This window comes from Erinaceus europaeus, chromosome 1, assembly GCF_950295315.1.
Source record: "Erinaceus europaeus chromosome 1, mEriEur2.1, whole genome shotgun sequence".
NCBI lineage: Eukaryota > Metazoa > Chordata > Mammalia > Eulipotyphla > Erinaceidae > Erinaceus > Erinaceus europaeus.
Window position 1 is genome coordinate 59,119,826 of NC_080162.1, and position 17,622 is coordinate 59,137,447.

General features: G+C 39.5%; 1 protein-coding gene and 1 non-coding gene across 2 annotated transcripts in view; one reads left to right on the forward strand and one right to left on the reverse strand.

Moving 5' to 3' along the window:
- The window catches only part of SNRPB2 (small nuclear ribonucleoprotein polypeptide B2), a 178,331-nt gene that overhangs the window by 137,697 nt on the left and 23,012 nt on the right, over positions 1-17,622 (forward strand). The window lies entirely within an intron of this gene.
- On the reverse strand, positions 16,858-16,939 carry LOC132542854 (small nucleolar RNA Z195/SNORD33/SNORD32 family). The gene has a single exon (XR_009553822.1). It is a non-coding gene; the product is annotated as a small nucleolar RNA Z195/SNORD33/SNORD32 family (small nucleolar RNA).

Consider the following 17,622-nt stretch of genomic DNA (forward strand, 5'->3'; position numbering starts at 1 on the left):
TTTATTTCAAGATTAAGAGGACTCAGAGAAATTATAACCAGAATAACTCCTCGAAACTGGAAAGAGTAGGTGCATTTAACAAGTTGGCAGACAGACCATGAAATCCCATCCAAAGATCAAGAACAACATGGCTCCACAATGTAACCCTCATTCAGATTCAGGGGAGAATAAATCAACAGTATTTGAAGTGCCTCAGAGCAAGTATGAATGTGAAAAGCACAGGAGCACTTACCAAAGGCATGAATTCAGCTTTGTGTGGTAGTGTTACTGAAATCCACATTATAAGAAGAGGGATAAGAGGTAGAGAGGGAAAGAGAAAAAGAGAGGGGGAGAGGAAGAGGGAGAGGGAGGGGGAGGGGAGGGGGAGAGGGAGGGGAGGGGGAGGGAGAGGGAGAGGGAGAGGGAGAGGGGGAGAGGGAGAGGGAGAGGGGGAGAGGGAGAGGGAGAGGGAGAGAGAGAGAGAGAGAGAGAGAGAGAGAGAGAGAGAGAGAGAGAGAGAGAATATCTGCTTCCTTTTCAATGTTTTTAGCAAACAGCCTAGGAAACTGGATACAACTGCTTCTCTTGGTCCATACAAGCCATTATTGTACTGCAGTTGGTGAACTGCTGGAAAACAAAGTACATGAGGATATTGCTTTAGTGAACTTTTTCCAGTGCTCTCCACAGACCTGCATGGTTTAGATATTCTCATGAATGCCAATGTCCCTGAGCAGAAGGAACTTTTCAGCTCCAGTTAAGGTCCCATGATACTGATTAGAAAATCAAACTGTCTTCCCAGTTGTTATAGGATGAATCATATTCAAATTGCAATGTTGGAAGCATCACTGCACCCTGTCCCCAGTATCTCAGTACTCGACTATATTTGGAAACAAAATCTTCAAAGAGGTAATAACATTGAAATAAGGTCTCCAGAGTAGATGTTAACCCAGTCTGACTAGTGACCTTAGAAGAAGGTGAAATTAAAAGACACAAGACCTCAGTGATATGCACGAACAGAGCAAAGGCTTTGTGAGGACAAGGAGAGAAGGCAGTCCTCTCTGTGTAAGCTACGGACTTTGCAAGAAACCACATCTCTGAAGATTTCTAGTCCTCAGAATTGCAAGAAAGTAAATTTCTACTATTTAAGTCACTCAGTCCTAGGTGCTTTGTGGTGAAAGCCTGAGCTGAAAAAGGCACAGCTAGCGCCCCCCCCAACATACTTACCTTTTTAACAGTATTACATGGAGGAGGTATTGTTTAATGCCTATATATGTGCCTAAGATTTACCACATTCACCATCAAAGTTCCAGTCCCATCACACACACACACACACACACACACACATCCCTCTATTTATTCCCCCAGACCAGTCCCATTCCTTATAATAACCATCATAGTTTTCAGAGTCTGTGTTATTTTTGTAGTTGTTTTTGAATGCCATTGCTTACCTATAACACACATGTGAGTGAAACCATCCAACCAAGTCTTTCACTTCCTTTCTTATTTCAATTAGCATAATCACTCCAAGTTCCATCCATTTTTTCCCTAACGGCACCGATTCATATTCTTTTTTAAATTTTTTATTTTATTTTTATTCATCTTCTTAATGGCCAAATGGCATTAGTTGAGTATATTCCCTATAACTTCTTTAATCATCGTCTTTTGATTGGCATTTAGGTTAATTCCATGTTTTTATTTTTATGATTAGTGCTAGTATAACTACGAAAATGTACATATTCTTGGATACGCTTAGGAATGGTGTTGCAGGATTATAAGGCACTTCCTTTTCTTTTTCTTTCTTCCTTCCTTTTTCCCTTCCTTCCTTTTTTTCTTTTAATATCCACACTGTTTTCTATAGGAGCTGCACCAGTTTGTATTCCTACCAATAGGGTACTAGAATTGCTTCTACTCCATACCCCTTATAAATATTTGTCAGTATTTCCAATCTTTTGTATATGTACCATTTTCATCACTGTCAAGTAACATTTAATTGTGGGTTTTGACTAGTATTTTACTAATAATAGGTGATGTGCAGCAATGTTACATGTTCTGTAAAGACATAGTTCTTTATCTTACCTGCTATTATTCAGAACTAACCAATGACTAAGCAAACTTCCTGTGTCCTGGCATGTAACCTGAACTTAAGATATTTCTTCCTCAGTTTTCTTTATTCTCTTAAATTCTATCTGTAGTACCTCTGTCATGAGGGTTTGGTTGGAAATTCCTGCTTGTTAAGTGCTGATAACACTGTGCTTAGTATATGATAAATCCTAGAAATGTTTGCTCTTAAGAGGTTTACTGACAAACTTTGTTATTTTTCATTTTTAGTAGAGTGATAAACAATTATCCTTCAACTAGGCACTGAGACACAGTGTTGAGCACCGTGAATATTTTGTCTCATGAAATTCCAGTAGAACTCAGACTGCTGTTCTCTACTAAATCCAAATGATCTTCAGAGCAGAATAATCACAGAAAAAGCAAGTAGGACTTAGGCCTGACAATATGTTGGGAAGTGGGAGAGAGTAGAGCCAAGCTGGAAGTATAATGAATGAATACATTTTCATGATTTTTGTCTGAACAATTCTTTCCCCCATAGACTAGACTATGCTTCTTCTTGTTCTAACATTTCCTTAGTTTCATGTGATTATTTCTTGATACCCTCCCTTCTTTGAAAAGAATATTTCACAGTAAAAGCCCCCAAGAAAACTAACTGAGTCAGTAGTTTGTGCTGTCTCTATTTCACGACTATGGAGCTACTTTGCTTTGCGCTCTATTAATCTCTCAACCATTCTCAGACTTGGGCTATACTGAAACTGCTTCCAATTTTAATCTGTCTGCATTCCACAGGGCTTTATGTAACTAGCACTATCCCAGGAGTCCTTGTGGCCCTTTTGTGCCCCTCAGTCATTTCCATTTCATCACTCCTTTATTATTAATCTGAGCTTTCCTACTGCTCATTACCTATACATTTGCCCACATCTCACATTCCCTTTAAATGAGGACCTTGTAGACAGCATGCCTGGCATCATTTGCATTTTCCATGACTATGCTCATATGTGAGAAGAGCATACTTAATAACTAAGTGATAGGATGGGAGGTGCTGGCCCATTGCTACTTCTATCCTTCTGCCCTTCTATAATGTCCTTATTCTCCATTTTCTCCTGTGGATTATTATTTTCTGAGCTGTCACTAAGTATAGGTAGCATATCAAAATGACAAGTGTGCCATTGAAAGGTAATGCAGGAAGGGAGAGTATTTAACTTTTAAATGTTTAAATGCAGTGTGCCATCAGAAAGAGCAGACAGGGCAGGTTCTGATACTAGGTAGGTGGGGAAAACACATAATGGCTATGCAAGCTCATAGCAGCAGCCCTACAGAGAGAAAGAAAGATAAAATGAGGGAAATGAAAAATGTGCATTTCTCCCAGTCACTTATCCTGAAAGTAAAGGGTGCAAGCTGGGGAAACTACTGATAAGAGAGAAAAGAGGATGATGGAAGAGAAGGTGGAATAGGAATCTAGTAGCTATGATAGCAACCAACTGGGTTTTTACCCCTCAGTAAATCAGTAAATGGTTCTCTATCCTGCCACACACTGATTCTTCCCTTATGAGGATTTGAAACACACATATAGTCAGCTCAAACAAAGAAGGTTAGCTGGCACAGAACCTCCTCTGGCAGTTGAAATTCCTGCTGTGACATAATGTCAAATACTTTCTCTTCTACTCTTTTTCCAATGGACTATTAACAGAATTGTAGAACCATAAGACATTTGTCCTCCAAGAAAGTTTGGAGATGTTATTAAACCCTTAATTCTCCATGTCCAATAGCTCCCAGAGAAGTTGAAATGGCTGACTAACTACCATAAGCCAATCACAGCTTTCTGTTTCCATGATTGTTTTAGAGTAAGCTTTATACTTAGATAATATGCATGAATCATAATTGTACAGCTCATTTTGTGTTTTACAAACTGAATGCATCATACCATTCTAGCCAGCACCCATATTAGAAGATAGGACATTCCCTACACCCTCAGAGTCTCCTCTGTGACTCCTTCCATGAATAACCTCTTCTTACATTGAGTAACCTCTATCCTGGCTTCTAGTAAGATAAATAAATTTGCCCATATTTGAAATCTATATGAAAAAGCAAACACTGAGGCCTATTTTATGGTTGACTTGTTTAACACAGCACTGTATCTGTGATATTTATCCATGTTTTTGTATGTAGCAACAGCTTGTCCATTTTTCTTGTTAAGTAATATTTCCTCATGTGAAAATGCACTTCACTAAATCTGTTTATCCATAATGAGCAAGTGGGTAGCACCAGTTTGTGGTATTCTGAATAGAACTCTCAACATTTTCAATAAATGTTTATTGCTTTGCATGTATATAAGAATTTTCTTTTGGGTTTATACTTTGGAATGGAGGTGCTGGGTTATAAATATGCTCAGCAGGTATAATCAAATAGTTTTCCAGAATTAAATTTATACTCTCAGGGAACTCTATTAATAATCAAGATGACTGAAGCTGAGGTAGGTGGAAGAAGAAAGGAGACTTTCATTGTTGTTTTATTGTTGTAGTTATTGTTGTTATTGATGTAGTTATTGTTGTTATTGATGTCGTTGTTGTTGGATAGGAGAGAGGAGGGGAAGACAGAAAAGGGAAGAAAAAGATAGACACCTGCAGACTTGCTTCACTGCCTGTGAAGCGACTCCTCTGCAGGTGGGGAGCCAGGGGCTCGAAACGGGATCCTTACACTGGTCCTTGTACTTTGTGCCACCTGTGCTTAAACTGCTGCACTACAGCCTAACTCCCAGCCTTTCATTTCCATGTGGGCCAGGAGTTCTGATCATTCTGATAACTCTGGTATGCGAACAAAGGGAGAGTAAAAGCTTATATAGGGGGTGCAGGCTTGAGAGCAAAAAGCATCGTTACAGAAGCAGAGGCTGCAAGGTTAAGGGGTGGGACTTGTACCCACTGCTCAGGGTTTGGTTGCCTTAGTTACTGTTATCTTTCCTGCATAGCTGTGTCTGGTAAAGTTCAGCCTCAGTACAGGATACACCACTGGAGTTGTGGGTGGGGGTGCTTTTTAGGAGGGCAGAAGCTAGCCAGGGTTACAGAAGCTGACGTAGCCAGCAGTTATTGGAAACAAGCAGGTAAGAAATACAAAATCACATATGGTGATAGGCCTAGACCCCTAAAAGGTCCTTCTCTCCACCACCTCTGGTCACTTCTATAAGGAACTGCATCTTGTGGGCCCTCTCAGGACCTTGTCCTCACCATAAAGCAATGATGGTAGGGATAGCCCCAGTCTCTGAAGGGAGGCTGGAGGTATCCTGCCCTGTCACTCAAAAAAGACTGGTAATGAAGTAAGTGCAGCCTGCAATGTTCCTCAGTTGTGACCATGAGCTATAAGCTCAGACCAGTTGGGTCTTAGAGGTTACACAGGCTCTGGTGCTAAATATAAATAAATACATGTATGGGAGCAGGTGGATAGAGGTAAAAAGTTAAATTTTTTTTCCAAGAATGGGGGCTACTCCCTGCCTTAATCCAACTTTCTAGCTTTTTCCTCCACTCTGACACCATTCTCTCAGACAATATTCTTATCCAGCCTCAGGCTAGCTACCAAACTCAAGCAAAACTACCATAGTTGTGTGCCCCCAGGAACATGCCTAAAATAAATTTTCTAACTTTCTTCACCCTAACATCCCAAATCTCATCTGCTCTAATCGTACTTTTCAGTTCCTGTTCATTAACCAATTTTTTTTCAACTTAGGTCACACCACCTTCCAGACACCAAGTTACAGATGCTACCATGACTCCATCGCAACTTCTCTGGGCAGACGACCTCACACTTTGTCCTGGACCCTCACATCTTCAGAGCTCTGGTCCACTAGAGAAAGATAGAAACAGGATGGGAATAAGGATCGACCTGTCAATACCCATGTTCAGTGGAGAAGCAATTACAGAAGCCAGAACTCCTACCTTCTGCTCCCCCAAAATAACCTTGATCCATACTCCCAGCAGGGGAGAAGTGACAGAATGAAGACAAGAGGGCTCTGAACTCCAGCTCCATCAGAACCCAGAGAGAGAGAGAGAGAGAGAGAAGAAAAAAGAGAGGGACATATGGAGGTAGTCATGTTGTCATGAGTGGCTTGAAGGGGAAGAGAGAATTAAATCAGAAAAAAGGGGGGGCAACTATGTATAAATGTGGACTGATAGTTGTACAGATGATGATTGGCCCTTGTCTACAACCTTAAGGGAACTGCAGTAGATTGTAGGGGGGAGACTGAAGATTCAGAACTCTGGTGGTGGGGATGGTGTGGAGTCAAACCCCTGTTGACATGTAATTCTGTAATATAAAAATAAATTTAGAGAACTAAGGAAGATAAAAAAAATCACATATGGGGGGCAGGCGGTAGCACAGCAGGTTTAGAGCACGTGGCGCAAGGCACAAGGACTGGCATAAAGATCCTAGTTCGAGCCCCTGGCTCCCCACCTGCAGGGGAGTTGCTTCACAGGCAGTGAAGCAGGTCTGCAGGTGTCTGTTGTTCTCTCTCCTTCTCTGTCTCCCCCCTCTCTCAATTTCTCTCTGTCCTATCCAACAACGAACGACATCAACAACAATAATAACCACAACAAGACTACAACAACAAGGGCAACAAAAGGGGGGAAATGGCCTCCAGGTGCAGTGGATTCATGGCATAGGCACTGAGCCCAGCAATTACCCTGGAGGCAAAAAAAAAAACAACAAAAAACAAATAAAAAATCGCATATGGCAGTTAACTATAGACATAATTAGGCAATCCTATAAAACATTTCTTTGTCTTTAATCTTTACTTATCTGCAGTCCACTCAAGAAAGTTCAGTTTGGCCTCCATAGTTTCTGCTTGTTATCTAGAGAGGGTCGGCCTGCATTTTCTGTCCTCACCACCTGTACCATCTCTGACCTTAGCACATACCCAGTCTTTCTACACATTCTTTTTTTTTTTATTTTTTAGAAGTCTTTTTTTTTTAATTTTTTTTCTTTTTTTTCTTTTTTATTTAAGAAAGGATTAATTAACAAAACCATAGGGTAGGAGGGGTACAACCCCACACAATTCCCACCGCCCAATCTCCATATCCCACCCCCTCCCCCGATAGCTTTCCCATTCTCTATCCCTCTGGGAGTATGGACCCAGGGTCATTGTGGGTTGCAGAAGGTAGAAGGTCTGACTTCTGTAATTGCTTCCCCACTGAACATGGGCGTTGACTGGTCGGTCCATACTCCCAGTCTGCCTCTCTCTTTCCCTAGTAGGGTGGGTCTCTGGGGAAGCTGAGCTCCAGGACACATTGGTGGGGTCTTCAATCCAGGGAAGTCTGGCCGGCATCCTGATGACACCTGGAACCTGGTGACTGAAAAGAGAGTTAACATACAAAGCCAAACAAATTGTTGAGCAATCATGGGCCCAAAGCTTGGAAAAGTGGAGAGGAAGTATTAGGGAGGTACTCACTGCAAACTCTAGTGTACTTCTGCTTTCTTACTTTGGTGCCATACTCCAAAGTCAGTCAATTTCTGCTTTACGTTTCTACTTCTTTTTTTTTTTTTTACATGCATAACATTCCCCAGATTCCCATTTAACAATACAACCCCCACTATTTCATTCATCATTTTTCATGGACCTGTATTCTCCCCACCCACCCACCCACCCACCCCAGAGTCTTTTACTTTGGTGTAATACTCCAATTCCATTTCAGGTTCGACTTGTGTTTTCTTTTCTAATCTTGTTTTTCAACTTCGGCCTCAGAGTGAGATCATCCCGTATTCATCCTTCTGTTTCTGACTTATTTCACTCAACATGATTTTTTCAAGGTCCATCCAAGATCGGCTGAAAACGGTGAAGTCACCATTTTTTACAGCTGAGTAGTATTCCATTGTGTATATATACCACAACTTGCTCAGCCACTCATCTGTTGTTGGACACCTGGGTTGCTTCCAGGTTTTGGCTATTACAAATTGTGCTGCCAAGAACATATGTGTACACAGATCTTTTTGGATGGCTGTTTTGGGTTCCTTAGGATATATCCCCAGGAGGGGAATTGCAGGGTCATAGGGTAGGTCCATTTCTAGCCTTCTGAGAGTTCTCCAAACTGTTCTCCACAGAGGTTGGACCAATTGACATTCCCACCAGCAGTGCAGGAGGGTTCCTTTGACCCCACACCCTCTCCAGCATTTGCTGCTGTTACCTTTTCTGATGTGTGACATTCTCACAGGAGTGAAGTGATATCTCATTGTTGTCTTGATTTGCATTTCTCTGACAATCAGAGACTTGGAGCATTTTTTCATGTGTTTCTCGGCCTTTTGGATCTCTTCTGTGGTGAATATTCTGTCCAAGTCCTCCCCCCATTTTTGGATGGGGTTATTTGTTGTCTTGTTGTTGAGTCTGGCAAGCTCTTTATATATGTTGGTTATTAAACTCTTATCTGATGTATGGCATGTAAAGATCTTCTCCCATTCTGTGAGGGGTCTCTTGGTTTGGGTAGTGGTTTCTTTTGCTGTGAAGAAGATTTTTAATTTGATGTAGTCCCATAGGTTTATACTTGCCTTAGTCTTCCTTGTAATTGGATTCGTTTCATTGAAAATGTCTTTAAAATATATGCGGAAAAAAGTTCTGCCAATATTTTCCTCTAAGTATCTGATAGTTTCTGGTCTAACATCCAAGTCCTTGGTCCACTTGGAATTTACTTTTGTATTTGGTGAAATACAGTGATTCAGTTTCATTCTTCTGCATGTTTCCACCCATTGTTTCCAACACCATTTGTTGAAGAGACTCTGCTTTCCCCATGTAATAGTCTGGGTCCCTTTGTCAAAGATTAGATGTCCATACGTGTGGGGCCTCATTTCTGGGCTCTCAATTCTATTCCACTGGTCAGTGTGTCTGTTCATGTTCCAGTACCAAGCAGTTTTGATGACAATGGCCCTATAATACAGTTTGAGATCTGGGAGTGTGATGCCTCCGGTTCTGTTCTTTTTTCTCAAGATCGTTTTGGCAATTCTAGGTCTTTTCTGGTTCCAGATAAACATTTGTAGCATTTTTTCTATTCTCCTAAAAAATGTGCTTGGGATCTTGATGGGGATAGCATTAAATTTGTAGATGGCTCTGGGTAATATATTCATTTTGATGATGTTAATTCTTCCAACCCATGAACATGGAATATCTTTCCACTTCTTTGTGTCTTTTTCAATTTCTTTGAGTAGTGACTCATAATTTTCAGTATACAAGTCTTTCACTTCTTTGGTTAAGTTTATTCCTAGATATTTTATAGTTTTTGTTGCTATATAAAAAGGAACTGATTTCTGGATTTCAATTTCTTCTAACTTAGTGTTTGCATAGAGGAATGCCACTGACTTTTGAATGTTAATTTTATAGCCTGACACATTACGTATTGCCTGATGATTTCCAAAAGCTTCTTGCTGGATTCCTTAGGTTTTTCCATGTATACTATCATGTCATCTGCAAATAAGGAGAGTTTGACTTCTTCTCTTCCAATCTGTATTCCTTTAATTCCTTGCTCCTGCCTGATTGCTATGGCAAGAACTTCCAACACTATGTTGAATAGTAATGGTGATAGTGGGCAGCCCTGTCTAGTACCTGGTCTGAGGGGAAATGCTTCCAGTTTTTCACCATTGAGTATGATGTTGGCTGTAGGTTTGCTATATAGAGACTCCACTATCTTCAGGAATTTTCCATCTATTCCTATTTTTTGTAGTGTTTTGATCATAAAGGGATGTTGGATTTTGTCAAAGGCTTTCTCTGCATCTATTGATATGACCATGTGGTTTTTGGTCTTGCTTTTGTTGATGTGGTGGATCACATTGATTGACTTACGTATATTAAACCAACCTTGCATGCCTGGGATAAACCCCACTTGGTCATGATGAACAATTTTTTTGATATACTGCTGTATCCGGTTGGCTAGAATTTTGTTCAATATTTTCGCATCTATGTTCATCAGAGATATTGGTCTGTAGTTTTCTTTTTTGGTTGTGTCCTGTCTGCTTTTGGTATCAGGGTGATGTTGGCTTCATAGAAGCTGGCAGGGAGTATTCCAGTGTCTTCAATCTTCTGGAAGACTTTTAAAAGTAGAGGTATTAGTTCTTCTTTGAAAGTTTTGTAGAATTCATTTGTAAAACCATCTGGTCCAGGACTTTTATTTTTGGGAAGATTTTTGATAACTGTTTCAATTTCATTAGCTGTGATGGGCCTGTTCATGTTATCCACTTCCTCTTGACTTAGTTTTGGAAGTTGGTAGGTATCTATGAAATCATTCATTTCTTCCAGGTTCTCTAGCTTGGTGGCATATAGTTGTTCATAGAAGCCTCGCATGATATGTTGAATTTCTGCAGTGTCTGTTGTGATATCTCCTCTTTCATTTACTATCTGATTTATTTGGGTCTTCTCCCTTTTTTGTTTTGTGAGTCTGGCTAAAGGTTTGTCGATTTTGTTTACTCTTTCGAAGAACCAACATTTACTTTCATTGATCTTTTGTATGGTTTTCCTATTCTCAATGTTATTTATTTCTGCCCTAACTTTAGTAATTTCTGTCCTTCTGGTTGCTTTAGGATTCCTTTGTTGTTCTTCTTCTAGGTCTTTGAGATATGCAATCAGGCTGTTTATTTGTGCCTTTTCTTGTTTCCTAATGTGTGCTTGTATAGCTATGAACTTCCCTCTTAGGACTGCTTTAGCTGTGTCCCAAATATTTTGATAGCTTGTGTCTTCATTTTCATTGAACTCTCAAAACATTTTGATTTCTTCCTTGATTTCCTCTTTGACCCAGAAGTTGTTAAGAAGTGTACTGTTGAGCTTCCACATTTTGGCACTGTTACTAATCTTTTGTTGATTGTTAAATGTTAGTTTAATTCCACTGTGGTCTGAGAAGATGCTTGGGATGATTTCAGTGCTCTTGAATAGGCTGATGCTGTCTTTGTGGCCTAACGTATGGTCTATCCTTGAGAATGATCCATGTGGATTTGAGTAAAATGTGTATTCCAGTTTCTTGGGATGAATGACTCTGAAAATGTCCAATAGTTCTAGTTTATCTATCTCTTCATTTAGCTCCCTTATGTCTTTACTGATTTTCTGCCTGGATGATCTGTCAAGTTGAGATAGTGGGGTGTTGAAGTCCCCTACTATGATTGTGTTACTGTTAATATATTGTTGTAGCTCTTTCAGTAGACGTTTGATGTATTTAGATGGCTTCTCATTGGGTGCATAGATATTAATAATTGTTAAGTCCTCTTGATTGACTGATCCTCTGAGCATTAAGCAGTGTCCATTCCTATCTTTTTTAATCTTATCTATTTTAAAGTCTATCATGTCAGATATGAGAATAGCTGTTCCTGCCCTTTTTTGTGGGCCATTGGCTTGAATGATAGTTTTCCATCCTTTCACTTTAAGTCTGTGTTTGTCTTGTTGAGTTAGGTGAGTTTCCTGTAGACAACATATTGTTGGGTTGTGTTTTCTGATCCATCTTCCTACTCTGTGTCTTTTAATAGGTGAATTCAGGCCATTGACATTTATTGATATCAAAGATTGAAGATATTTTAACGCCATTCTTGTAGAGTTTTAGAGTGTTTTGATATATGTCCTATTTGTGGTGGTCTGACTGTTTATAGGAGACCTTTCAGAACTTCTTTCAGGGCAGGCTTGGTGATGGTTGCTTCCTTCAACTGTTGCTTGTCTGAGAAGGTTTTGATGCTTCCATCTAGTCTGAATGACAATCTAGCAGGATATAGCATTCTTGGCTGAAAGCCTTTCTCATTGAGCACTCGATAGATATCTTGCCATTCTCTTCTGGCCTGTAGTGTTTGTATGGAGAAGTCTGCTGCTAATCTTATGGGTTTTCCTTTGTAGGTGACTCTTTGTTTTTCTCTTGCAGCCTTCAGGATCCTTTCTTTATCCTTATTCCTTTCCAATCTAAGTATGACATGTCTTGGTGTCTTTAGGTCTGGGTTAATTCTGTTTGGGACCCTCTGGGCTTCTTGAATCTTTATGTCTTTGGTGTTGTCTAGACTAGAGAAATTTTCAGCTATTATGGCCTGGAGAACGCTTTCTTCCTCCCCTTCTCTTTCTTCCTCTGGTAAGCCAATAATGCGTATATTGTTTCTTTTGAAGTCATCCCATAGGACTCTGTTGTTGTTTTCAGCATCTCTTAATCTCTTTTTGAGATCTCTTACTTCTTTTTTAGTTGTCTCTAATTCATCCTCAATCTTGCTAATTCTGTCTTCAGCCTCATTGATTCTATTCTCTCTGCCCTCTACTGCTTTCTGGAGTTCATCTATTTTGTTGCCCTGCTGTGATACTGTTTTAGCTTGTTCAGCTAGTTGCCTTCTTAGCTCAGCGATTTCAGCTTTCAGCTCTCTAATAACCATGAGATAATTAGAATTTTCTTCCATATTCTCATTTGTTGTTCCTGCATTTCTGATTACAATTTTTTCAAATTCTTTACTCACTCCTGTGATTATTTCCTTAGCTAATGTTTGGATGTTGAACTCGTTGTTTTGTGCTTCACCCTCTGGAGGACTTTTAGCTGGACTCTTGTCCTGGTTCGAGTCTCCAATATTTTTTCTTGTTGTTTTAACCATTTTAAATAAGTTAACAGTTTTTTCAATTCCTGAGTTGGAGTTCAGTGGTGTAAAAGCCTTTTTTTTTCCCCCTGTAGGCTATGGGAGCCTGAGGGCTTTTAAACTATCAATAGGCTTCTTAGCTTAATCACTGACTCCTGACCAAGAGATAAAGCAGGGTGTGGCAGAGATAATCCAGTGGTTATGCAAAGAGACTTTCACAGCCCCTCAGCTATGCCACCGAGGTATAGGTCTTCTGAGTTTCCCAGTTAGATCTCTGTACCCTGGTGTCCCTCCCTGTTGCTGCTCCAGATTCTGAGGGTAGTAGCAATGGAAACTCAGAGTTGCACTTGGTGAGTCTCTGGGGAGTCCTTTCCTCCCTTCAGCTGTCCCCTTGTTGGTGGAGCAGACTGAAGGTGGTGTCTCCACTGACAAACTCTCGAACTGTTAGCAGTCACTTAATCTCTCCTTAGGCCCCTCTCTCCTCTCTGTCACCAGCCACGCGTGTTTGTACTCACGGGTGATTTACTGGGTTTCTGTGGTCATTCTAGTCCTGTCTTGTTTCGGTCCGGGTGGTCTCCTTTGGTATTCCTAGTTGATCCGGGAGAGGAGAGGAGAGGAGAGAAAGCGATCTGCTGCTCGTAGCTCCGCCTCCGGAAGTCGAATCCCGACATTTAGAAGTCTTAATCTAGAACTTTGTCTGTTTGTAATGAGCAGACTTTCTTTTTACCCTTTGTAGCTCAGAGTACCTCCACATTCTTAACCCTTTATTATACCTTTAGTCTTTCTATCTTCTGTTGAGAACTTCTTATAAATGCATCACAATCAGTTTTATAAGCACATATTATAAGCATATCCAGGGGCTAAAATCTGGAAATTTCCTACCAATACCCTATCAACAATGTGTGAGGATCTCAAAGGTTCCACTTTTCTATTGTCTTTTTCATTTTAGCTATCCTGAAACATGTGTTAGAGTTTGCTTTTTAAGAATCAAAAGATTTGGATTTTTTTTTTTTCTTTAGCCAAACTTGTTTCTGATACCTACCCAGTGCATGGCATAGCAATCTACAGGACTTTTACCAGTTTGGGACTACTTAACATATGAAATGAATTGACAAAATGAGTATGAAGTACTCAAAAGAGTTCACACTCAGAGAGGAATTCTAGAAATTAAGTACTAAGATGTTTGGAACTAATGTGAAATGTTCACTTAATGTTTGTTGACTATTGAGTAAGAGTCATTAAATGCTAACTGAAGAATCAGCCCAACTACAGGATAGAGATACAGCCCTAGTGCTGGGGAAAGTTTAAAGGGCTGAAATCATACTATAGCTGAGTCTCTCATTATAAGATATTTGCAGGTGGAGAAAAGTAGGAAAAAGCTTCATGACATTTTCTGTGTAGATGTTTGTGCATGTTGTTTGTATATATCACTGAGGGAAACATATTACTGAGTTACCTAGGTTGCCAGTTGACTCTTAAAGAGTCATGATTCTGTCAGTAAAATCAGGCATGTAGACTGACTCATAAAGTTTTTCAGAGAGTGAGTGCCATCGTTTTAATTTCAAATTGTCCTCATATTTTTTAAATTTTCATTTATAAAATGGAAACACTGACAAGACCATAGGATAAGAGGGGTACAATTCCACACAATTCCCACCACAAGAATTCTGTATCCTCATATTTTGTATTAGCTGTGACTCCAGTCATTTAAACCCAAAGGACAAAATGTGCTTTGAAATTAGAGGGTGGTTTAAAACATAATTTGAGTGCTGTCACAAACTGCTTAGAGTAAGAAAAAATAGATTTCAAAACTTTGTTTCCAATCTCAGACTTTCAAATATTGAAGCAAATCTCTCATAGTACTTGAAAAGAAGAAAAGTTACGGGACCACGTGGTGGCACATCTGGTTGAGTGCACATGTGACAGTGCACAAGGACCCAGGTTCAAGCCCCCAGTCACCACCTGCAGGAAGAAAGTTTTGCAAGTGGTGAAGCAGGGCTGCAGGTGTCTCTCTGTCTCTCTCTCTCTCTCTCTCTCTCTCTCACTCACTCTACCTCCACTTTCTCCCTCAATTTCTGGCTGTCTCAATCCAATAAATAAAGACTATTTTAAAAAGAAAAGTTACTAGCATTATTTATAGTATAAATGTCTTTATGATGCATTTATCTTGTTGGGTATCCTTTTAAACCTGCCTTAAGTTGAAAATCTGACAGAAAGGGATTCTTGGCTCCAAATAATAATTTTTACTTTTGTCTTTAAAAAATAAAACCTCAGACAACATCCAAAACACTTGAGATGATTTACAAATGGTTAGTGGTATAAAATGAATTATAGTTTGATATTTCTAAGAATTCTACCTAAAAGACATTGGGATAAGCTTTCCCCCTCCTTTTCTGCTGTCTTGAAGGTGAATATTATGACTAGAACTCTAGAAGTTTTCTTGGATTACAAGATGACTTTTTAGTGAGAATAGAAAAACAGAGCAGAAAAATTGACGGAAATTTTATCTATGAAGGCTCTGTGAAATTTCACTGGTCTGTTGGATCTCTGCTGTTAGCAATTGAATATGATCTCTTCTCTGATGAAGATCAACAGACATGTTAGTTCATACTCTTCCAAATTATATGAGCAGTGGATTGGATCCTAGTGGTGTTTCCTTTTCCAAAGGATTCCCAGAGGAGGCTACATATCTAGCCCCATGCTTTGCTTGGCTTTCTACATTATTCATGAATTTCATTCTCCAGTAGCCCTGTTTTCTTTCCCTTTTTTCATTTCTGGGTTGGTATCAAGATTGAGAAAAAGAAAGGTCTATTCTCACATGAAGACTGCATACCTCTATAGGATCTTTCTGTCAGAGACATCCACAGCTCAAAAGGTTTAATGCACCTTGAGAAAGTCATGAACTGTGCCTTCACACCCCACCTAGATGTAGAAAAACAACTCCTCTAGAAAGTTCATGCAGTGATCTGCATTTTCAAAAGTGAACTCATGAATCTCTCTGGTCCCACCTGGACTACAAAAAACTTTCCATTTCTCTCTTCAAGAGTAGAGTCTTATATTTCTTTGGAAACTTACCAGGTTCTTGGAACTGAGTCAACAGAGAACAGCAAAACAGGTACTGTGTGAATTCCTATTTCTCCTCTCCTTCTTTCCCCTTCCCATTCCACTCCCTCTTCCTCTTCTCTCTCTTTTCCCCTCCTTCATTTCAATCCCTACCTCTATCTTTACCTCTATCTACTCCTCTCTCATATGCACATTTCTAACCATAAGCCATTATGTAAGAAGACCAACGCCTTGAAATCAACATGCTGCAGAGACCACAAAGGACAGAGGCTTTCTATGTATGGGGCTCTGAGTTCAATCCTTGCCATCAAAACAAAATACAATTAGACAAGAAAAAAAAAGAAAAATAAGATGCAAACTTTTATATTGTAGAATTGCAATTGTGCCAAAATAGGCACAATAGTAATAAGATAAGCTATAATAGACCCTGAAATGAAATTTATATTAAAGGGGTGACTTTCTGTTTAAGTTTCACCTTTTACATTATTGTTTAATTATATACGTAATATTCTTAAGAATATATAATAATTATATACGTAATATGATATATAATATATAGTAATTATATTATATAATATAATTATATTATATAATAATTATATACATAATTATATACATAATATTCTTGAGACAGTGTGTTATAGTTGAAGGAAAGTATAGACATGTGTAAAGGAGAGACTTGGGCATTTCATAAAGGTGACCTGCCACAACATTCTCTCAAGGACTTTTTTCACACCCACAAATGAATTAATTGTATTAATCTCCTATTTGTTGTATTTATCTGATCTACTTTTTTTTCTTTTTTTATTATTATATTTATTTATTTTCCCTTTTGTTGCCCTTGTTGTTTAACATTGTTGTGGCTATTATTGTTGTTATTGATATTATTGTTGTTGGATAGGACAGAGAGAAATGGAGAGAGGAGGGGAAGACAGAGAGGGGGAAAGACAGACACCTGCAGATCTGCTTCACCGCCTGTGAAGTGACTCCCTTGTAGGTGGGGAGCCCGGGCTCCAACTGGGATCCTTAAGCCGGTCCTTGCGCTTTGCACCACTTGCGCTTAACCCGCTGTGCCACCGCCCGACTCCCTTTTTAAAAAATATTTATTTATTTATTTATTTTCCGTTTTGTTGCCCTTGTTGTTCTTCATTGTTGTTGTAGTTGTTATTGATGTCATTGTTGTGGGATAGGACAGAGAGAAAGGGTTGGGCGGCCTCAGATGGTAGTGCATGGGTCGTCTCATGGTCAGTAAACTCGAACACAAATGGGAGAAGTGCTCATCACCAGCAGAATCTGGCCTACTTAAGGGCACATAGTTCAGTTGACATTTGAGCCATCTGCTAGCAAATCAGCTGCCCCCAAATAAGTAAACTAACATTCACTATTTCCATGTCATCCTGTTTTTCTTCTCCCCTTCTCCTTTCTGTCCCAAGACCTCTATTTGTCTTGGTTCACTGATAGTTTGTAGATCATCTAATTTGTAAGAGCCAAATTGCATGAAAAAAATTAATACTCCTGAATGATTTTTGGATTTTTTTTCACAGTAAAAATGCAAACTTTCAGGATGGTGAGATAGTTCCTTTAGATAGTATGCTGCTTTTCCATGTGTATAACACAAGCCCAAGAACAGCCCGTGCAACATTAAAAGAAGTTTTGGTACTTTGGGGTCTCTCTCTCTCACAACAAAACCTTCAATATCACCCCATTTTCATAGCATAAAAAAAACCCAAAAAAACTGATCTCCAATACTTATTCCAGTTCATTTCTTTCCAATTCTAATATTCTGATGGGGTCTACTCATTGTTCTGAGTAAGAGCTATAAAAACATTGTTTACCTCTGCCTATTCTCAGAGCAGAGATGTGAAAAAGCACCCAGAGCATCTGGATGGTGTTTGACACTGCCTACCCACCTGAGTTACATAAAATAACCCTCCCTTCTTGGTGGGCTCAATATACTCACTGCCACCAACCCAC